Genomic DNA, 22,158 nt, shown 5'->3' with positions numbered 1-22,158 from the left:
TTAAAAAAGAAAAAGCCTACAGCACCTGCTAATCCAAGGAAGGCAACCCATCCAAGTATTAACCAGGCCCAACCCTGCAAAGCTTCCGAGGTCAAATCAAATCGGGCGCATTTGGGGTGGTGTGGCCGTAGGCACCTTCTTCTCCATTTCACACTTGTGCAATTCAACCTGGCCAAGAGCAGTGAAAAGACATAGTGGAATTACATAACTGCTCGGTGCACTATCATAAAAACTTCTAGGCAATTATGATGAAATCCCTTCTTTATGTCCGTCACACATTTAGCTGGAATATTAACATCTTACATTTACCATACATTAAAAAGGGGCATTTGTATCCACACCTTAAACTACTCTTAAAAATTCCGAAACTGGTGCTTTCAGGACAGAAGGCCCAGTTGTTGGTCCTCTGTAAGAGGGTATACCTTCATTATTTATTTATTTCAGGTACTTATATAACGCCGTCAATTTACGCAGCGCTTTATATTGTACATTCACATCAGTCCCTAACCCTCAAGGGACGTACAATCTAAAGTTCCTAACTCACATTCAAATATACACATACTAGGGACAATTTAGACAGGAGCCAATTAACCTACCAGCATGTCTTTGGAGTGTGGGAGGAAACCGGAGTACCCGAAGGAAAACCACGCAGTCACAGGGAGAACATGCAAACTCCAGGCAGGTGGTGGCATGGCTGGGCTTCGACCCAACGAACCTAGTACTGCCAGGCCAACGTGCTAACCATTTAGCCACTGTGCTGCCCGAATATTTATAATCTAAGAAAAGAAGCCTACAGCACCTGGTATTCCCAGGCGTTGACCAATCCAAGTACTAACCAGGCCTAACCCTGCTCAGCTTTTGAGATCAGATGAGATCAGGAGCATTCAGGGTAGTGTGGCCGTAGGCTACATCTTCTCCATTGTACAGTTGTGCAATACAACCAGACTAAAAGCAGTGAAGAGACATTACATAATTACTCGGTGTACTATCAAAGACACTTATGGGCAATTATGATGAAATCCCTTTATTATGGCCATCAAACATTGAGCTATAATAGAAACATCTTACATTTAATAGAAATAAAAAATGATATTTGATTTCAAGCATTAATAAACTCTAAACAACCTCCTAAACTGGTGTATTCAGGTAAGAAGACCCTGTTTTCTGTCAAACGTAAAAGGGTAAACCTCATAATTAAAAAAGAAAAAGCCTACAGCACCTGCTAATCCAAGGAAGGCAACCCATCCAAGTATTAACCAGGCCCAACCCTGCAAAGCTTCCGAGGTCAAATCAGATCGGGCGCATTCGGGGTGGTGTGGCCGTAGGCACCTTCTTCTCCATTTCACACTTGTGCAATTCAACCTGGCCAAGAGCAGTGAAAAGACATAGTGGAATTACATAACTGCTCGGTGCACTATCATAAAAACTTCTAGGCAATTATGATGAAATCCCTTCTTTATGTCCGTCACACATTTAGCTGGAATATTAACATCTTACATTTACCATACATTAAAAAGGGGCATTTGTATCCACGCCTTAAACTACTCTTAAAAATTCCAAAACTGGTGCTTTCAGGAAAGAAGGCCCAGTTGTCGGTCCTCTGTAAGAGGGTATACCTTCATTATTTATTTATTTCAGGTACTTATATAGCGCCGTCAATTTACGCAGCGCTTTATATTGTACATTCACATCAGTCCCTAACCCTCAAGGGACGTACAATCTAAAGTTCCTAACTCACATTCAAATATACACATACTAGGGACAATTTAGACAGGAGCCAATTAACCTACCAGCATGTCTTTGGAGTGTGGGAGGAAACCGGAGTACCCGGAGGAAAACCACGCAGTCACAGGGAGAACATGCAAACTCCAGGCAGGTGGTGGCATGGCTGGGCTTCGAACCAACGAACCAGGAACTGCCAGGCCAACGTGCTACCCATATAGCCACTGTGCTGCCCGAATATTTATAATCTAAGAAAAGAAGCCTACAGCACCTGGTATTCCCAGGCGTTGACCAATCCAAGTACTAACCAGGCCTAACCCTGCTCAGCTTTTGAGATCAGATGAGATCAGGAGCATTCAGGGTAGTGTGGCCGTAGGCTACATCTTCTCCATTGTACAGTTGTGCAATACAACCAGACTAAAAGCAGGGAAGAGACATTACATAATTACTCGGTGTACTATCAAAGACACTTCTGGGCAATTATGATAAAATCCCTTTATTATGGCCATCAAACATTGAGCTATAATAGAAACATCTTACATTTAATAGAAATAAAAAATGATATTTGATTTCATGGATTAATAAACTCTAAACAACCTCCTAAACTGGTGTATTCAGGTAAGAAGACCCTGTTTTCTGTCAAACGTAAAAGGGTAAACCTCATAATTAAAAAAGAAAAAGCCTACAGCACCTGCTAATCCAAGGAAGGCAACCCATCCAAATATTAACCAGGCCCAACCCTGCAAAGCTTCCGAGGTCAAATCAAATCGGGCGCATTTGGGGTGGTGTGGCCGTAGGCACCTTCTTCTCCATTTCACACTTGTGCAATTCAACCTGGCCAAGAGCAGTGAAAAGACATAGTGGAATTACATAACTGCTCGGTGCACTATCATAAAAACTTCTAGGCAATTATGATGAAATCCCTTCTTTATGTCCGTCACACATTTAGCTGGAATATTAACATCTTACATTTACCATACATTAAAAAGGGGCATTTGTATCCACGCCTTAAACTACTCTTAAAAATTCCAAAACTGGTGCTTTCAGGAAAGAAGGCCCAGTTGTCGGTCCTCTGTAAGAGGGTATACCTTCATTATTTATTTATTTCAGGTACTTATATAGCGCCGTCAATTTACGCAGCGCTTTATATTGTACATTCACATCAGTCCCTAACCCTCAAGGGACGTACAATCTAAAGTTCCTAACTCACATTCATATATACACATACTAGGGACAATTTAGACAGGAGCCAATTAACCTACCAGCATGTCTTTGGAGTGTGGGAGGAAACCGGAGTACCCGGAGGAAAACCACGCAGTCACAGGGAGAACATGCAAACTCCAGGCAGGTGGTGGCATGGCTGGGCTTCGACCCAACGAACCTAGTACTGCCAGGCCAACGTGCTAACCATTTAGCCACTGTGCTGCCCGAATATTTATAATCTAAGAAAAGAAGCCTACAGCACCTGGTATTCCCAGGTGTTGACCAATCCAAGTACTAACCAGGCCTAACCCTGCTCAGCTTTTGAGATCAGATGAGATCAGGAGCATTCAGGGTAGTGTGGCCGTAGGCTACATCTTCTCCATTGTACAGTTGTGCAATACAACCAGACTAAAAGCAGGGAAGAGACATTACATAATTACTCGGTGCACTATCAAAGACACTTCTGGGCAATTATGATGAAATCCCTTTATTATGGCCATCAAACATTGAGCTATAATAGAAACATCTTACATTTAATAGAAATAAAAAATGATATTTGATTTCATGGATTAATAAACTCTAAACAACCTCCTAAACTGGTGTATTCAGGTAAGAAGACCCTGTTTTCTGTCAACCGTAAAAGGGTAAACCTCATAATTAAAAAAGAAAAAGCCTACAGCACCTGCTAATCCAAGGAAGGCAACCCATCCAAGTATTAACCAGGCCCAACCCTGCAAAGCTTCCGAGGTCAAATCAGATCGGGCGCATTCGGGGTGGTGTGGCCGTAGGCACCTTCTTCTCCATTTCACAGTTGTGCAATTCAACCTGGCCAAGAGCAGTGAAAAGACATAGTGGAATTACATAACTGCTCGGTGCACTATCATAAAAACTTCTAGGCAATTATGATGAAATCCCTTCTTTATGTCCGTCACACATTTAGCTGGAATATTAACATCTTACATTTACCATACATTAAAAAGGGGCATTTGTATCCACGCCTTAAACTACTCTTAAAAATTCCGAAACTGGTGCTTTCAGGAAAGAAGGCCCAGTTGTCGGTCCTCTGTAAGAGGGTATACCTTCATTATTTATTTATTTCAGGTACTTATATAGCGCCGTCAATTTACGCAGCGCTTTATATTGTACATTCACATCAGTCCCTAACCCTCAAGGGACGTACAATCTAAAGTTCCTAACTCACATTCATATATACATATACTACGGACAATTTAGACAGGAGCCAATTAACCTACCAGCATGTCTTTGGAGTGTGGGAGGAAACCGGAGTACCCGGAGGAAAACCACGCAGTCACAGGGAGAACATGCAAACTCCAGGCAGGTGGTGGCATGGCTGGGCTTCGACCCAACGAACCAGGAACTGCCAGGCCAACGTGCTACCCATATAGCCACTGTGCTGCCCGAATATTTATAATCTAAGAAAAGAAGCCTACAGCACCTGGTATTCCCAGGCGTTGACCAATCCAAGTACTAACCAGGCCTAACCCTGCTCAGCTTTTGAGATCAGATGAGATCAGGAGCATTCAGGGTAGTGTGGCCGTAGGCTACATCTTCTCCATTGTACAGTTGTGCAATACAACCAGACTAAAAGCAGTGAAGAGACATTACATAATTACTCGGTGTACTATCAAGACACTTCTGGGCAATTATGATGAAATCCCTTTATTATGGCCATCACACATTGAGCTATAATAGAAACATCTTACATTTAATAGAAAAAAAAAATTATATTTGATTTCAAGCATTAATAAACTCTAAACAACCTCCTAAACTGGTGTATTCAGGTAAGAAGACCCTGTTTTCTGTCAAACGTAAAAGGGTAAACCTCATAATTAAAAAAGAAAAAGCCTACAGCACCTGCTAATCCAAGGAAGGCAACCCATCCAAGTATTAACCAGGCCCAACCCTGCAAAGCTTCCGAGGTCAAATCAAATCGGGCGCATTTGGGGTGGTGTGGCCGTAGGCACCTTCTTCTCCATTTCACACTTGTGCAATTCAACCTGGCCAAGAGCAGTGAAAAGACATAGTGGAATTACATAACTGCTCGGTGCACTATCATAAAAACTTCTAGGCAATTATGATGAAATCCCTTCTTTATGTCCGTCACACATTTAGCTGGAATATTAACATCTTACATTTACCATACATTAAAAAGGGGCATTTGTATCCACACCTTAAACTACTCTTAAAAATTCCGAAACTGGTGCTTTCAGGACAGAAGGCCCAGTTGTCGGTCCTCTGTAAGAGGGTATACCTTCATTATTTATTTATTTCAGGTACTTATATAGCGCCGTCAATTTACGCAGCGCTTTAAGTGGTACATTCACATCAGTCCCTAACCCTCAAGGGACGTACAATCTAAAGTTCCTAACTCACATTCATATATACACATACTAGGGACAATTTAGACAGGAGCCAATTAACCTACCAGCATGTCTTTGGAGTGTGGGAGGAAACCGGAGTACCCGGAGGAAAACCACGCAGTCACAGGGAGAACATGCAAACTCCAGGCAGGTGGTGGCATGGCTGGGCTTCGACCCAACGAACCAGGAACTGCCAGGCCAACGTGCTACCCATATAGCCACTGTGCTGCCCGAATATTTATAATCTAAGAAAAGAAGCCTACAGCACCTGGTATTCCCAGGCGTTGACCAATCCAAGTACTAACCAGGCCTAACCCTGCTCAGCTTTTGAGATCAGATGAGATCAGGAGCATTCAGGGTAGTGTGGCCGTAGGCTACATCTTCTCCATTGTACAGTTGTGCAATACAACCAGACTAAAAGCAGGGAAGAGACATTACATAATTACTCGGTGTACTATCAAAGACACTTCTGGGCAATTATGATAAAATCCCTTTATTATGGCCATCAAACATTGAGCTATAATAGAAACATCTTACATTTAATAGAAATAAAAAATGATATTTGATTTCATGGATTAATAAACTCTAAACAACCTCCTAAACTGGTGTATTCAGGTAAGAAGACCCTGTTTTCTGTCAACCGTAAAAGGGTAAACCTCATAATTAAAAAAGAAAAAGCCTACAGCACCTGCTAATCCAAGGAAGGCAACCCATCCAAGTATTAACCAGGCCCAACCCTGCAAAGCTTCCGAGGTCAAATCAGATCGGGCGCATTCGGGGTGGTGTGGCCGTAGGCACCTTCTTCTCCATTTCACACTTGTGCAATTCAACCTGGCCAAGAGCAGTGAAAAGACATAGTGGAATTACATAACTGCTCGGTGCACTATCATAAAAACTTCTAGGCAATTATGATGAAATCCCTTCTTTATGTCCGTCACACATTTAGCTGGAATATTAACATCTTACATTTACCATACATTAAAAAGGGGCATTTGTATCCACGCCTTAAACTACTCTTAAAAATTCCGAAACTGGTGCTTTCAGGAAAGAAGGCCCAGTTGTCGGTCCTCTGTAAGAGGGTATACCTTCATTATTTATTTATTTCAGGTACTTATATAGCGCCGTCAATTTACGCAGCGCTTTATATTGTACATTCACATCAGTCCCTAACCCTCAAGGGACGTACAATCTAAAGTTCCTAACTCACATTCATATATACACATACTAGGGACAATTTAGACAGGAGCCAATTAACCTATCAGCATGTCTTTGGAGTGTGGGAGGAAACCGGAGTACCCGGAGGAAAACCACGTAGTCACAGGGAGAACATGCAAACTCCAGGCAGGTGGTGGCATGGCTGGGCTTCGACCCAACGAACCAGGAACTGCCAGGCCAACGTGCTAACCATTTAGCCACTGTGCTGCCCGAATATTTATAATCTAAGAAAAGAAGCCTACAGCACCTGGTATTCCCAGGCGTTGACCAATCCAAGTACTAACCAGGCCTAACCCTGCTCAGCTTTTGAGATCAGATGAGATCAGGAGCATTCAGGGTAGTGTGGCCGTAGGCTACATCTTCTCCATTGTACAGTTGTGCAATACAACCAGACTAAAAGCAGTGAAGAGACATTACATAATTACTCGGTGTACTATCAAAGACACTTCTGGGCAATTATGATAAAATCCCTTTATTATGGCCATCAAACATTGAGCTATAATAGAAACATCTTACATTTAATAGAAATAAAAAATGATATTTGATTTCAAGCATTAATAAACTCTAAACAACCTCCTAAACTGGTGTATTCAGGTAAGAAGACACTGTTTTCTGTCAACCGTAAAAGGGTAAACCTCATAATTAAAAAAAAAAAAAAGCCTACAGCACCTGCTAATCCAAGGAAGGCAACCCATCCAAGTATTAACCAGGCCCAACCCTGCAAAGCTTCCGAGGTCAAATCAAATCGGGCGCATTTGGGGTGGTGTGGCCGTAGGCACCTTCTTCTCCATTTCACACTTGTGCAATTCAACCTGGCCAAGAGCAGTGAAAAGACATAGTGGAATTACATAACTGCTCGGTGCACTATCATAAAAACTTCTAGGCAATTATGATGAAATCCCTTCTTTATGTCCGTCACACATTTAGCTGGAATATTAACATCTTACATTTACCATACATTAAAAAGGGGCATTTGTATCCACACCTTAAACTACTCTTAAAAATTCCGAAACTGGTGCTTTCAGGACAGAAGGCCCAGTTGTCGGTCCTCTGTAAGAGGGTATACCTTCATTATTTATTTATTTCAGGTACTTATATAGCGCCGTCAATTTACGCAGCGCTTTATATTGTACATTCACATCAGTCCCTAACCCTCAAGGGACGTACAATCTAAAGTTCCTAACTCACATTCATATATACACATACTAGGAACAATTTAGACAGGAGCCAATTAACCTACCAGCATGTCTTTGGAGTGTGGGAGGAAACCGGAGTACCCGGAGGAAAACCACGCAGTCACAGGGAGAACATGCAAACTCCAGGCAGGTGGTGGCATGGCTGGGCTTCGACCCAACAAACCAGGAACTGCCAGGCCAACGTGCTACCCATATAGCCACTGTGCTGCCCGAATATTTATAATCTAAGAAAAGAAGCCTACAGCACCTGGTATTCCCAGGCGTTGACCAATCCAAGTACTAAACAGGCCTAACCCTGCTCAGCTTTTGAGATCAGATGAGATCAGGAGCATTCAGGGTAGTGTGGCCGTAGGCTACATCTTCTCCATTGTACAGTTGTGCAATACAACCAGACTAAAAGCAGGGAAGAGACATTACATAATTACTCGGTGTACTATCAAAGACACTTCTGGGCAATTATGATAAAATCCCTTTATTATGGCCATCAAACATTGAGCTATAATAGAAACATCTTACATTTAATATAAATAAAAAATGATATTTGATTTCAAGGATTAATAAACTCTAAACAACCTCCTAAACTGGTGTATTCAGGTAAGAAGACCCTGTTTTCTGTCAACCGTAAAAGGGTAAACCTCATAATTAAAAAAAAAAAAAGCCTACAGCACCTGCTAATCCAAGGAAGGCAACCCATCCAAGTATTAACCAGGCCCAACCCTGCAAAGCTTCCGAGGTCAAATCAGATCGGGCGCATTCGGGGTGGTGTGGCCGTAGGCACCTTCTTCTCCATTTCACACTTGTGCAATTCAACCTGGCCAAGAGCAGTGAAAAGACATAGTGGAATTACATAACTGCTCGGTGCACTATCATAAAAACTTCTAGGCAATTATGATGAAATCCCTTCTTTATGTCCGTCACACATTTAGCTGGAATATTAACATCTTACATTTACCATACATTAAAAAGGGGCATTTGTATCCACGCCTTAAACTACTCTTAAAAATTCCAAAACTGGTGCTTTCAGGAAAGAAGGCCCAGTTGTCGGTCCTCTGTAAGAGGGTATACCTTCATTATTTATTTATTTCAGGTACTTATATAGCGCCGTCAATTTACGCAGCGCTTTATATTGTACATTCACATCAGTCCCTAACCCTCAAGGGACGTACAATCTAAAGTTCCTAACTCACATTCATATATACACATACTAGGGACAATTTAGACAGGAGCCAATTAACCTACCAGCATGTCTTTGGAGTGTGGGAGGAAACCGGAGTACCCGGAGGAAAACCACGCAGTCACAGGGAGAACATGCAAACTCCAGGCAGGTGGTGGCATGGCTGGGCTTCGACCCAACGAACCTAGTACTGCCAGGCCAACGTGCTAACCATTTAGCCACTGTGCTGCCCGAATATTTATAATCTAAGAAAAGAAGCCTACAGCACCTGGTATTCCCAGGCGTTGACCAATCCAAGTACTAACCAGGCCTAACCCTGCTCAGCTTTTGAGATCAGATGAGATCAGGAGCATTCAGGGTAGTGTGGCCGTAGGCTACATCTTCTCCATTGTACAGTTGTGCAATACAACCAGACTAAAAGCAGGGAAGAGACATTACATAATTACTCGGTGTACTATCAAAGACACTTCTGGGCAATTATGATGAAATCCCTTTATTATGGCCATCAAACATTGAGCTATAATAGAAACATCTTACATTTAATAGAAATAAAAAATGATATTTGATTTCATGGATTAATAAACTCTAAACAACCTCCTAAACTGGTGTATTCAGGTAAGAAGACCCTGTTTTCTGTCAACCGTAAAAGGGTAAACCTCATAATTAAAAAAGAAAAAGCCTACAGCACCTGCTAATCCAAGGAAGGCAACCCATCCAAGTATTAACCAGGCCCAACCCTGCAAAGCTTCCGAGATCAAATCAGATCGGGCGCATTGGGGTTGGTGTGGCCGTAGGCACCTTCTTCTCCATTTCACACTTGTGCAATTCAACCTGGCCAAGAGCAGTGAAAAGACATAGTGGAATTACATAACTGCTCGGTGCACTATCATAAAAACTTCTAGGCAATTATGATGAAATCCCTTCTTTATGTCCGTCACACATTTAGCTGGAATATTAACATCTTACATTTACCATACATTAAAAAGGGGCATTTGTATCCACGCCTTAAACTACTCTTAAAAATTCCGAAACTGGTGCTTTCAGGAAAGAAGGCCCAGTTGTCGGTACTCTGTAAGAGGGTATACCTTCATTATTTATTTATTTCAGGTACTTATATAGCGCCGTCAATTTACGCAGCGCTTTATATTGTACATTCACATCAGTCCCTAACCCTCAAGGGACGTACAATCTAAAGTTCCTAACTCACATTCAAATATACACATACTAGGGACAATTTAGACAGGAGCCAATTAACCTACCAGCATGTCTTTGGAGTGTGGGAGGAAACCGGAGTACCCGGAGGAAAACCACGCAGTCACAGGGAGAACATGCAAACTCCAGGCAGGTGGTGGCATGGCTGGGCTTCGACCCAACGAACCTAGTACTGCCAGGCCAACGTGCTAACCATTTAGCCACTGTGCTGCCCGAATATTTATAATCTAAGAAAAGAAGCCTACAGCACCTGGTATTCCCAGGCGTTGACCAATCCAAGTACTAACCAGGCCTAACCCTGCTCAGCTTTTGAGATCAGATGAGATCAGGAGCATTCAGGGTAGTGTGGCCGTAGGCTACATCTTCTCCATTGTACAGTTGTGCAATACAACCAGACTAAAAGCAGGGAAGAGACATTACATAATTACTCGGTGTACTATCAAAGACACTTCTGGGCAATTATGATGAAATCCCTTTATTATGGCCATCAAACATTGAGCTATAATAGAAACATCTTACATTTAATAGAAATAAAAAATGATATTTGATTTCATGGATTAATAAACTCTAAACAACCTCCTAAACTGGTGTATTCAGGTAAGAAGACCCTGTTTTCTGTCAACCGTAAAAGGGTAAACCTCATAATTAAAAAAGAAAAAGCCTACAGCACCTGCTAATCCAAGGAAGGCAACCCATCCAAGTATTAACCAGGCCCAACCCTGCAAAGCTTCCGAGGTCAAATCAGATCGGGCGCATTCGGGGTGGTGTGGCCGTAGGCACCTTCTTCTCCATTTCACACTTGTGCAATTCAACCTGGCCAAGAGCAGTGAAAAGACATAGTGGAATTACATAACTGCTCGGTGCACTATCATAAAAACTTCTAGGCAATTATGATGAAATCCCTTCTTTATGTCCGTCACACATTTAGCTGGAATATTAACATCTTACATTTACCATACATTAAAAAGGGGCATTTGTATCCACGCCTTAAACTACTCTTCAAAATTCCGAAACTGGTGCTTTCAGGAAAGAAGGCCCAGTTGTCGGTCCTCTGTAAGAGGGTATACCTTCATTATTTATTTATTTCAGGTACTTATATAGCGCCGTCAATTTACGCAGCGCTTTATATTGTACATTCACATCAGTCCCTAACCCTCAAGGGACGTACAATCTAAAGTTCCTAACTCACATTCATATATACACATACTAGGGACAATTTAGACAGGAGCCAATTAACCTACCAGCATGTCTTTGGAGTGTGGGAGGAAACCGGAGTACCCGGAGGAAAACCACGCAGTCACAGGGAGAACATGCAAACTCCAGGCAGGTGGTGGCATGGCTGGGCTTCGACCCAACGAACCAGGAACTGCCAGGCCAACGTGCTACCCATATAGCCACTGTGCTGCCCGAATATTTATAATCTAAGAAAAGAAGCCTACAGCACCTGGTATTCCCAGGCGTTGACCAATCCAAGTACTAACCAGGCCTAACCCTGCTCAGCTTTTGAGATCAGATGAGATCAGGAGCATTCAGGGTAGTGTGGTCGTAGGCTACATCTTCTCCATTGTACAGTTGTGCAATACAACCAGACTAAAAGCAGGGAAGAGACATTACATAATTACTCGGTGTACTATCAAAGACACTTCTGGGCAATTATGATGAAATCCCTTTATTATGGCCATCAAACATTGAGCTATAATAGAAACATCTTACATTTAATAGAAATAAAAAATGATATTTGATTTCAAGCATTAATAAACTCTAAACAACCTCCTAAACTGGTGTATTCAGGTAAGAAGACCCTGTTTTCTGTCAACCGTAAAAGGGTAAACCTCATAATTAAAAAAGAAAAAGCCTACAGCACCTGCTAATCCAAGGAAGGCAACCCATCCAAGTATTAACCAGGCCCAACCCTGCAAAGCTTCCGAGGTCAAATCAGATCGGGCGCATTCGGGGTGGTGTGGCCGTAGGCACCTTCTTCTCCATTTCACACTTGTGCAATTCAACCTGGCCAAGAGCAGTGAAAAGACATAGTGGAATTACATAACTGCTCGGTGCACTATCATAAAAACTTCTAGGCAATTATGATGAAATCCCTTCTTTATGTCCGTCACACATTTAGCTGGAATATTAACATCTTACATTTACCATACATTAAAAAGGGGCATTTGTATCCACGCCTTAAACTACTCTTCAAAATTCCGAAACTGGTGCTTTCAGGAAAGAAGGCCCAGTTGTCGGTCCTCTGTAAGAGGGTATACCTTCATTATTTATTTATTTCAGGTACTTACATAGCGCCGTCAATTTACGCAGCGCTTTATATTGTACATTCACATCAGTCCCTAACCCTCAAGGGACGTACAATCTAAAGTTCCTAACTCACATTCATATATACACATACTAGGGACAATTTAGACAGGAGCCAATTAACCTACCAGCATGTCTTTGGAGTGTGGGAGGAAACCGGAGTACCCGGAGGAAAACCACGCAGTCACAGGGAGAACATGCAAACTCCAGGCAGGTGGTGGCATGGCTGGGCTTCGACCCAACGAACCTAGTACTGCCAGGCCAACGTGCTAACCATTTAGCCACTGTGCTGCCCGAATATTTATAATCTAAGAAAAGAAGCCTACAGCACCTGGTATTCCCAGGCGTTGACCAATCCAAGTACTAACCAGGCCTAACCCTGCTCAGCTTTTGAGATCAGATGAGATCAGGAGCATTCAGGGTAGTGTGGCCGTAGGCTACATCTTCTCCATTGTACAGTTGTGCAATACAACCAGACTAAAAGCAGGGAAGAGACATTACATAATTACTCGGTGTACTATCAAAGACACTTCTGGGCAATTATGATGAAATCCCTTTATTATGGCCATCAAACATTGAGCTATAATAGAAACATCTTACATTTAATAGAAATAAAAAATGATATTTGATTTCATGGATTAATAAACTCTAAACAACCTCCTAAACTGGTGTATTCAGGTAAGAAGACCCTGTTTTCTGTCAACCGTAAAAGGGTAAACCTCATAATTAAAAAAGAAAAAGCCTACAGCACCTGCTAATCCAAGGAAGGCAACCCATCCAAGTATTAACCAGGCCCAACCCTGCAAAGCTTCCGAGGTCAAATCAGATCGGGCGCATTGGGGTTGGTGTGGCCGTAGGCACCTTCTTCTCCATTTCACACTTGTGCAATTCAACCTGGCCAAGAGCAGTGAAAAGACATAGTGGAATTACATAACTGCTCGGTGCACTATCATAAAAACTTCTAGGCAATTATGATGAAATCCCTTCTTTATGTCCGTCACACATTTAGCTGGAATATTAACATCTTACATTTACCATACATTAAAAAGGGGCATTTGTATCCATGCCTTAAACTACTCTTAAAAATTCCAAAACTGGTGCTTTCAGGAAAGAAGGCCCAGTTGTCGGTCCTCTGTAAGAGGGTATTACCTTCATTATTTATTTATTTCAGGTACTTATATAGCGCCGTCAATTTACGCAGCGCTTTATATTGTACATTCACATCAGTCCCTAACCCTCAAGGGACGTACAATCTAAAGTTCCTAACTCACATTCATATATACACATACTAGGGACAATTTAGACAGGAGCCAATTAACCTACCAGCATGTCTTTGGAGTGTGGGAGGAAACCGGAGTACCCGGAGGAAAACCACGCAGTCACAGGGAGAACATGCAAACTCCAGGCAGGTGGTGGCATGGCTGGGCTTCGACCCAACGAACCAGGAACTGCCAGGCCAACGTGCTACCCATATAGCCACTGTGCTGCCCGAATATTTATAATCTAAGAAAAGAAGCCTACAGCACCTGGTATTCCCAGGCGTTGACCAATCCAAGTACTAACCAGGCCTAACCCTGCTCAGCTTTTGAGATCAGATGAGATCAGGAGCATTCAGGGTAGTGTGGCCGTAGGCTACATCTTCTCCATTGTACAGTTGTGCAATACAACCAGACTAAAAGCAGGGAAGAGACATTACATAATTACTCGGTGTACTATCAAAGACACTTCTGGGCAATTATGATGAAATCCCTTTATTATGGCCATCAAACATTGAGCTATAATAGAAACATCTTACATTTAATAGAAATAAAAAATGATATTTGATTTCAAGCATTAATAAACTCTAAACAACCTCCTAAACTGGTGTATTCAGGTAAGAAGACCCTGTTTTCTGTCAACCGTAAAAGGGTAAACCTCATAATTAAAGAAGAAAAAGCCTACAGCACCTGCTAATCCAAGGAAGGCAACCCATCCAAGTATTAACCAGGCCCAACCCTGCAAAGCTTCCGAGGTCAAATCAGATCGGGCGCATTCGGGGTGGTGTGGCCGTAGGCACCTTCTTCTCCATTTCACACTTGTGCAATTCAACCTGGCCAAGAGCAGTGAAAAGACATAGTGGAATTACATAACTGCTCGGTGCACTATCATAAAAACTTCTAGGCAATTATGATGAAATCCCTTCTTTATGTCCGTCACACATTTAGCTGGAATATTAACATCTTACATTTACCATACATTAAAAAGGGGCATTTGTATCCATGCCTTAAACTACTCTTCAAAATTCCGAAACTGATGCTTTCAGGAAAGAAGGCCCAGTTGTCGGTCCTCTGTAAGAGGGTATACCTTCATTATTTATTTATTTCAGGTACTTATATAGCGCCGTCAATTTACGCAGCGCTTTATATTGTACATTCACATCAGTCCCTAACCCTCAAGGGACGTACAATCTAAAGTTCCTAACTCACATTCATATATACACATACTAGGGACAATTTAGACAGGAGCCAATTAACCTACCAGCATGTCTTTGGAGTGTGGGAGGAAACCGGAGTACCCGGAGGAAAACCACGCAGTCACAGGGAGAACATGCAAACCCCAGGCAGGTGGTGGCATGGCTGGGCTTCGACCCAACGAACCTAGTATTGCCAGGCCAACGTGCTAACCATTTAGCCACTGTGCTGCCCGAATATTTATAATCTAAGAAAAGAAGCCTACAGCACCTGGTATTCCCAGGCGTTGACCAATCCAAGTACTAACCAGGCCTAACCCTGCTCAGCTTTTGAGATCAGATGAGATCAGGAGCATTCAGGGTAGTGTAGCCGTAGGCTACATCTTCTCCATTGTACAGTTGTGCAATACAACCAGACTAAAAGCAGGGAAGAGACATTACATAATTACTCGGTGTACTATCAAAGACACTTCTGGGCAATTATGATGAAATCCCTTTATTATGGCCATCAAACATTGAGCTATAATAGAAACATCTTACATTTAATAGAAATAAAAAATGATATTTGATTTCATGGATTAATAAACTCTAAACAACCTCCTAAACTGGTGTATTCAGGTAAGAAGACCCTGTTTTCTGTCAACCGTAAAAGGGTAAACCTCATAATTAAAAAAGAAAAAGCCTACAGCACCTGCTAATCCAAGGAAGGCAACCCATCCAAGTATTAACCAGGCCCAACCCTGCAAAGCTTCCGAGGTCAAATCAGATCGGGCGCATTGGGGTTGGTGTGGCCGTAGGCACCTTCTTCTCCATTTCACAGTTGTGCAATTCAACCTGGCCAAGAGCAGTGAAAAGACATAGTGGAATTACATAACTGCTCGGTGCACTATCATAAAAACTTCTAGGCAATTATGATGAAATCCCTTCTTTATGTCCGTCACACATTTAGCTGGAATATTAACATCTTACATTTACCATACATTAAAAAGGGGCATTTGTATCCACGCCTTAAACTACTCTTAAAAATTCCGAAACTGGTGCTTTCAGGAAAGAAGGCCCAGTTGTCGGTCCTCTGTAAGAGGGTATACCTTCATTATTTATTTATTTCAGGTACTTATATAGCGCCGTCAATTTACGCAGCGCTTTATATTGTACATTCACATCAGTCCCTAACCCTCAAGGGACGTACAATCTAAAGTTCCTAACTCACATTCAAATATACACATACTAGGGACAATTTAGACAGGAGCCAATTAACCTACCAGCATGTCTTTGGAGGGTGGGAGGAAACCGGAGTACCCGGAGGAAAACCACGCAGTCACAGGGAGAACATGCAAACTCCAGGCAGGTGGTGGCATGGCTGGGCTTCGACCCAACGAACCTAGTACTGCCAGGCCAACGTGCTAACCATTTAGCCACTGTGCTGCCCGAATATTTATAATCTAAGAAAAGAAGCCTACAGCACCTGGTATTCCCAGGCGTTGACCAATCCAAGTACTAACCAGGCCTAACCCTGCTCAGCTTTTGAGATCAGATGAGATCAGGAGCATTCAGGGTAGTGTGGCCGTAGGCTACATCTTCTCCATTGTACAGTTGTGCAATACAACCAGACTAAAAGCAGTGAAGAGACATTACATAATTACTCGGTGTACTATCAAAGACACTTCTGGGCAATTATGATGAAATCCCTTTATTATGGCCATCAAACATTGAGCTATAATAGAAACATCTTACATTTAATAGAAATAAAAAATGATATTTGATTTCATGGATTAATAAACTCTAAACAACCTCCTAAACTGGTGTATTCAGGTAAGAAGACCCTGTTTTCTGTCAACCGTAAAAGGGTAAACCTCATAATTAAAAAAGAAAAAGCCTACAGCACCTGCTAATCCAAGGAAGGCAACCCATCCAAGTATTAACCAGGCCCAACCCTGCAAAGCTTCCGAGGTCAAATCAGATCGGGCGCATTCGGGTTGGTGTGGCCGTAGGCACCTTCTTCTCCATTTCACAGTTGTGCAATTCAACCTGGCCAAGAGCAGTGAAAAGACATAGTGGAATTACATAACTGCTCGGTGCACTATCATAAAAACTTCTAGGCAATTATGATGAAATCCCTTCTTTATGTCCGTCACACATTTAGCTGGAATATTAACATCTTACATTTACCATACATTAAAAAGGGGCATTTGTATCCACGCCTTAAACTACTCTTAAAAATTCCGAAACTGGTGCTTTCAGGAAAGAAGGCCCAGTTGTCGGTCCTCTGTAAGAGGGTATACCTTCATTATTTATTTATTTCAGGTACTTATATAGAGCCGTCAATTTACGCAGCGCTTTATATTGTACATTCACATCAGTCCCTAACCCTCAAGGGACGCACAATCTAAAGTTCCTAACTCACATTCATATATACACATACTAGGGACAATTTAGACAGGAGCCAATTAACCTACCAGCATGTCTTTGGAGTGTGGGAGGAAACCGGAGTACCCGGAGGAAAACCACGCAGTCACAGGGAGAACATGCAAACTCCAGGCAGGTGGTGGCATGGCTGGGCTTCGACCCAACGAACCTAGTACTGCCAGGCCAACGTGCTAACCATTTAGCCACTGTGCTGCCCGAATATTTATAATCTAAGAAAAGAAGCCTACAGCACCTGGTATTCCCAGGCGTTGACCAATCCAAGTACTAACCAGGCCTAACCCTGCTCAGCTTTTGAGATCAGATGAGATCAGGAGCATTCAGGGTAGTGTGGCCGTAGGCTACATCTTCTCCATTGTACAGTTGTGCAATACAACCAGACTAAAAGCAGTGAAGAGACATTACATAATTACTCGGTGTACTATCAAAGACACTTCTGGGCAATTATGATGAAATCCCTTTATTATGGCCATCAAACATTGAGCTATAATAGAAACATCTTACATTTATTAGAAATAAAAAATGATATTTGATTTCAAGCATTAATAAACTCTAAACAACCTCCTAAACTGGTGAATTCAGGTAAGAAGACCCTGTTTTCTGTCAACCGTAAAAGGGTAAACCTCATAATTAAAAAAGAAAAAGCCTACAGCACCTGCTAATCCAAGGAAGGCAACCCATCCAAGTATTAACCAGGCCCAACCCTGCAAAGCTTCCGAGGTCAAATCAGATCGGGCGCATTCGGGGTGGTGTGGCCGTAGGCACCTTCTTCTCCATTTCACACTTGTGCAATTCAACCTGGCCAAGAGCAGTGAAAAGACATAGTGGAATTACATAACTGCTCGGTGCACTATCATAAAAACTTCTAGGCAATTATGATGAAATCCCTTCTTTATGTCCGTCACACATTTAGCTGGAATATTAACATCTTACATTTACCATACATTAAAAAGGGGCATTTGTATCCACGCCTTAAACTACTCTTCAAAATTCCGAAACTGGTGCTTTCAGGAAAGAAGGCCCAGTTGTCGGTCCTCTGTAAGAGGGTATACCTTCATTATTTATTTATTTCAGGTACTTATATAGCGCCGTCAATTTACGCAGCGCTTTATATTGTACATTCACATCAGTCCCTAACCCTCAAGGGACGTACAATCTAAAGTTCCTAACTCACATTCATATATACACATACTAGGGACAATTTAGACAGGAGCCAATTAACCTACCAGCATGTCTTTGGAGTGTGGGAGGAAACCGGAGTACCCGGAGGAAAACCACGCAGTCACAGGGAGAACATGCAAACTCCAGGCAGGTGGTGGCATGGCTGGGCTTCGACCCAACGAACCTAGTACTGCCAGGCCAACGTGCTAACCATTTAGCCACTGTGCTGCCCGAATATTTATAATCTAAGAAAAGAAGCCTACAGCACCTGGTATTCCCAGGCGTTGACCAATCCAAGTACTAACCAGGCTTAACCCTGCTCAGCTTTTGAGATCAGATGAGATCAGGAGCATTCAGGGTAGTGTGGCCGTAGGCTACATCTTCTCCATTGTACAGTTGTGCAATACAACCAGACTAAAAGCAGTGAAGAGACATTACATAATTACTCGGTGTACTATCAAAGACACTTCTGGGCAATTATGATGAAATCCCTTTATTATGGCCATCAAACATTGAGCTATAATAGAAACATCTTACATTTATTAGAAATAAAAAATGATATTTGATTTCAAGCATTAATAAACTCTAAACAACCTCCTAAACTGGTGAATTCAGGTAAGAAGACCCTGTTTTCTGTCAAACGTAAAAGGGTAAACCTCATAATTAAAAAAGAAAAAGCCTACAGCACCTGCTAATCCAAGGAAGGCAACCCATCCAAGTATTAACCAGGCCCAACCCTGCAAAGCTTCCGAGGTCAAATCAGATCGGGCGCATTCGGGGTGGTGTGGCCGTAGGCACCTTCTTCTCCATTTCACACTTGTGCAATTCAACCTGGCCAAGAGCAGTGAAAAGACATAGTGGAATTACATAACTGCTCGGTGCACTATCATAAAAACTTCTAGGCAATTATGATGAAATCCCTTCTTTATGTCCGTCACACATTTAGCTGGAATATTAACATCTTACATTTACCATACATTAAAAAGGGGCATTTGTATCCACGCCTTAAACTACTCTTAAAAATTCCGAAACTGGTGCTTTCAGGAAAGAAGGCCCAGTTGTCGGTCCTCTGTAAGAGGGTATACCTTCATTATTTATTTATTTCAGGTACTTATATAGCGCCGTCAATTTACGCAGCGCTTTATATTGTACATTCACATTAGTCCCTAACCCTCAAGGGACGTACAATCTAAAGTTCCTAACTCACATTCATATATACACATACTAGGGACAATTTAGACAGGAGCCAATTAACCTACCAGCATGTCTTTGGAGTGTGGGAGGAAACCGGAGTACCCGGAGGAAAACCACGCAGTCACAGGGAGAACATGCAAACTCCAGGCAGGTGGTGGCATGGCTGGGCTTCGACCCAACGAACCTAGTACTGCCAGGCCAACGTGCTAACCATTTAGCCACTGTGCTGCCCGAATATTTATAATCTAAGAAAAGAAGCCTACAGCACCTGGTATTCCCAGGCGTTGACCAATCCAAGTACTAACCAGGCCTAACCCTGCTCAGCTTTTGAGATCAGATGAGATCAGGAGCATTCAGGGTAGTGTGGCCGTAGGCTACATCTTCTCCATTGTACAGTTGTGCAATACAACCAGACTAAAAGCAGGGAAGAGACATTACATAATTACTCGGTGTACTATCAAAGACACTTCTGGGCAATTATGATGAAATCCCTTTATTATGGCCATCAAACATTGAGCTATAATAGAAACATCTTACATTTAATAGAAATAAAAAATGATATTTGATTTCATGGATTAATAAACTCTAAACAACCTCCTAAACTGGTGTATTCAGGTAAGAAGACCCTGTTTTCTGTCAACCGTAAAAGGGTAAACCTCATAATTAAAAAAGAAAAAGCCTACAGCACCTGCTAATCCAAGGAAGGCAACCCATCCAAGTATTAACCAGGCCCAACCCTGCAAAGCTTCCGAGGTCAAATCAGATCGGGCGCATTGGGGTTGGTGTGGCCGTAGGCACCTTCTTCTCCATTTCACAGTTGTGCAATTCAACCTGGCCAAGAGCAGTGAAAAGACATAGTGGAATTACATAACTGCTCGGTGCACTATCATAAAAACTTCTAGGCAATTATGATGAAATCCCTTCTTTATGTCCGTCACACATTTAGCTGGAATATTAACATCTTACATTTACCATACATTAAAAAGGGGCATTTGTATCCACGCCTTAAACTACTCTTAAAAATTCCGAAACTGGTGCTTTCAGGAAAGAAGGCCCAGTTGTCGGTCCTCTGTAAGAGGGTATACCTTCATTATTTATTTATTTCAGGTACTTATATAGCGCCGTCAATTTACGCAGCGCTTTATATTGTACATTCACATCAGTCCCTAACCCTCAAGGAACGTACAATCTAAAGTTCCTAACTCACATTCAAATATACACATACTAGGGACAATTTAGACAGGAGCCAATTAACCTACCAGCATGTCTTTGGAGTGTGGGAGGAAACCGGAGTACCCGGAGGAAAACCACGCAGTCACAGGGAGAACATGCAAACTCCAGGCAGGTGGTGGCATGGCTGGGCTTCGACCCAACGAACCTAGTACTGCCAGGCCAACGTGCTAACCATTTACCACTGTGCTGCCCGAATATTTATAATCTAAGAAAAGAAGCCTACAGCACCTGGTATTCCCAGGCGTTGACCAATCCAAGTACTATCCAGGCCTAACCCTGCTCAGCTTTTGAGATCAGATGAGATCAGGAGCATTCAGGGTAGTGTGGCCGTAGGCTACATCTTCTCCATTGTACAGTTGTGCAATACAACCAGACTAAAAGCAGGGAAGAGACATTACATAATTACTCGGTGTACTATCAAAGACACTTCTGGGCAATTATGATGAAATCCCTTTATTATGGCCATCAAACATTGAGCTATAATAGAAACATCTTACATTTAATAGAAATAAAAAATGATATTTGATTTCAAGCATTAATAAACTCTAAACAACCTCCTAAACTGGTGTATTCAGGTAAGAAGACCCTGTTTTCTGTCAACCGTAAAAGGGTAAACCTCATAATTAAAAAAGAAAAAGCCTACAGCACCTGCTAATCCAAGGAAGGCAACCCATCCAAGTATTAACCAGGCCCAACCCTGCAAAGCTTCCGAGGTCAAATCAGATCGGGCGCATTCGGGGTGGTGTGGCCGTAGGCACCTTCTTCTCCATTTCACACTTGTGCAATTCAACCTGGCCAAGAGCAGTGAAAAGACATAGTGGAATTACATAACTGCTCGGTGCACTATCATAAAAACTTCTAGGCAATTATGATGAAATCCCTTCTTTATGTCCGTCACACATTTAGCTGGAATATTAACATCTTACATTTACCATACATTAAAAATGGGCATTTGTATCCATGCCTTAAACTACTCTTCAAAATTCCGAAACTGATGCTTTCAGGAAAGAAGGCCCAGTTGTCGGTCCTCTGTAAGAGGGTATACCTTCATTATTTATTTATTTCAGGTACTTATATAGCGCCGTCAATTTACGCAGCGCTTTATATTGTACATTCACATCAGTCCCTAACCCTCAAGGGACGTACAATCTAAAGTTCCTAACTCACATTCATATATACACATACTAGGGACAATTTAGACAGGAGCCAATTAACCTACCAGCATGTCTTTGGAGTGTGGGAGGAAACCGGAGTACCCGGAGGAAAACCACGCAGTCACAGGGAGAA

The 22,158-nt window shown here is 42.2% G+C and overlaps 18 pseudogenes; all 18 read right to left on the bottom strand.

Moving 5' to 3' along the window:
• Positions 1–787: 787 nt before the first annotated feature.
• On the bottom strand, positions 788–906 carry LOC149474564 (5S ribosomal RNA; annotated as a pseudogene).
• A 1,075-nt stretch (positions 907–1,981) lies between these two features.
• Positions 1,982–2,100, bottom strand: LOC149474563 (5S ribosomal RNA; annotated as a pseudogene).
• Positions 2,101–3,175: 1,075 nt separating this feature from the next.
• Positions 3,176–3,294, bottom strand: LOC149474562 (5S ribosomal RNA; annotated as a pseudogene).
• A 1,075-nt stretch (positions 3,295–4,369) lies between these two features.
• On the bottom strand, positions 4,370–4,488 carry LOC149474561 (5S ribosomal RNA; annotated as a pseudogene).
• Positions 4,489–5,562: 1,074 nt separating this feature from the next.
• Positions 5,563–5,681, bottom strand: LOC149474560 (5S ribosomal RNA; annotated as a pseudogene).
• A 1,075-nt stretch (positions 5,682–6,756) lies between these two features.
• Positions 6,757–6,875, bottom strand: LOC149474559 (5S ribosomal RNA; annotated as a pseudogene).
• Positions 6,876–7,952: 1,077 nt separating this feature from the next.
• LOC149474558 (5S ribosomal RNA) lies at positions 7,953–8,071 on the bottom strand (annotated as a pseudogene).
• Positions 8,072–9,147: 1,076 nt separating this feature from the next.
• Positions 9,148–9,266, bottom strand: LOC149474557 (5S ribosomal RNA; annotated as a pseudogene).
• A 1,075-nt stretch (positions 9,267–10,341) lies between these two features.
• LOC149474556 (5S ribosomal RNA) lies at positions 10,342–10,460 on the bottom strand (annotated as a pseudogene).
• A 1,075-nt stretch (positions 10,461–11,535) lies between these two features.
• LOC149474555 (5S ribosomal RNA) lies at positions 11,536–11,654 on the bottom strand (annotated as a pseudogene).
• Positions 11,655–12,729: 1,075 nt separating this feature from the next.
• LOC149474554 (5S ribosomal RNA) lies at positions 12,730–12,848 on the bottom strand (annotated as a pseudogene).
• A 1,076-nt stretch (positions 12,849–13,924) lies between these two features.
• On the bottom strand, positions 13,925–14,043 carry LOC149474553 (5S ribosomal RNA; annotated as a pseudogene).
• Positions 14,044–15,118: 1,075 nt separating this feature from the next.
• On the bottom strand, positions 15,119–15,237 carry LOC149474552 (5S ribosomal RNA; annotated as a pseudogene).
• Positions 15,238–16,312: 1,075 nt separating this feature from the next.
• On the bottom strand, positions 16,313–16,431 carry LOC149474551 (5S ribosomal RNA; annotated as a pseudogene).
• Positions 16,432–17,506: 1,075 nt separating this feature from the next.
• LOC149474550 (5S ribosomal RNA) lies at positions 17,507–17,625 on the bottom strand (annotated as a pseudogene).
• Positions 17,626–18,700: 1,075 nt separating this feature from the next.
• LOC149474549 (5S ribosomal RNA) lies at positions 18,701–18,819 on the bottom strand (annotated as a pseudogene).
• A 1,075-nt stretch (positions 18,820–19,894) lies between these two features.
• On the bottom strand, positions 19,895–20,013 carry LOC149474548 (5S ribosomal RNA; annotated as a pseudogene).
• Positions 20,014–21,087: 1,074 nt separating this feature from the next.
• LOC149474547 (5S ribosomal RNA) lies at positions 21,088–21,206 on the bottom strand (annotated as a pseudogene).
• Between the last annotated feature and the right edge of the window lie 952 nt (positions 21,207–22,158).

Source organism: Staurois parvus, unplaced genomic scaffold (genome assembly GCF_062004578.1).
Source record: "Staurois parvus isolate SC_StPar_1 unplaced genomic scaffold, SC_StPar_1.0 ptg000004l, whole genome shotgun sequence".
Taxonomy (NCBI): domain Eukaryota; kingdom Metazoa; phylum Chordata; class Amphibia; order Anura; family Ranidae; genus Staurois; species Staurois parvus.
Note: the sequence above shows the minus strand (reverse complement) of the source record. Positions and strands in the feature narration are given on the sequence as shown.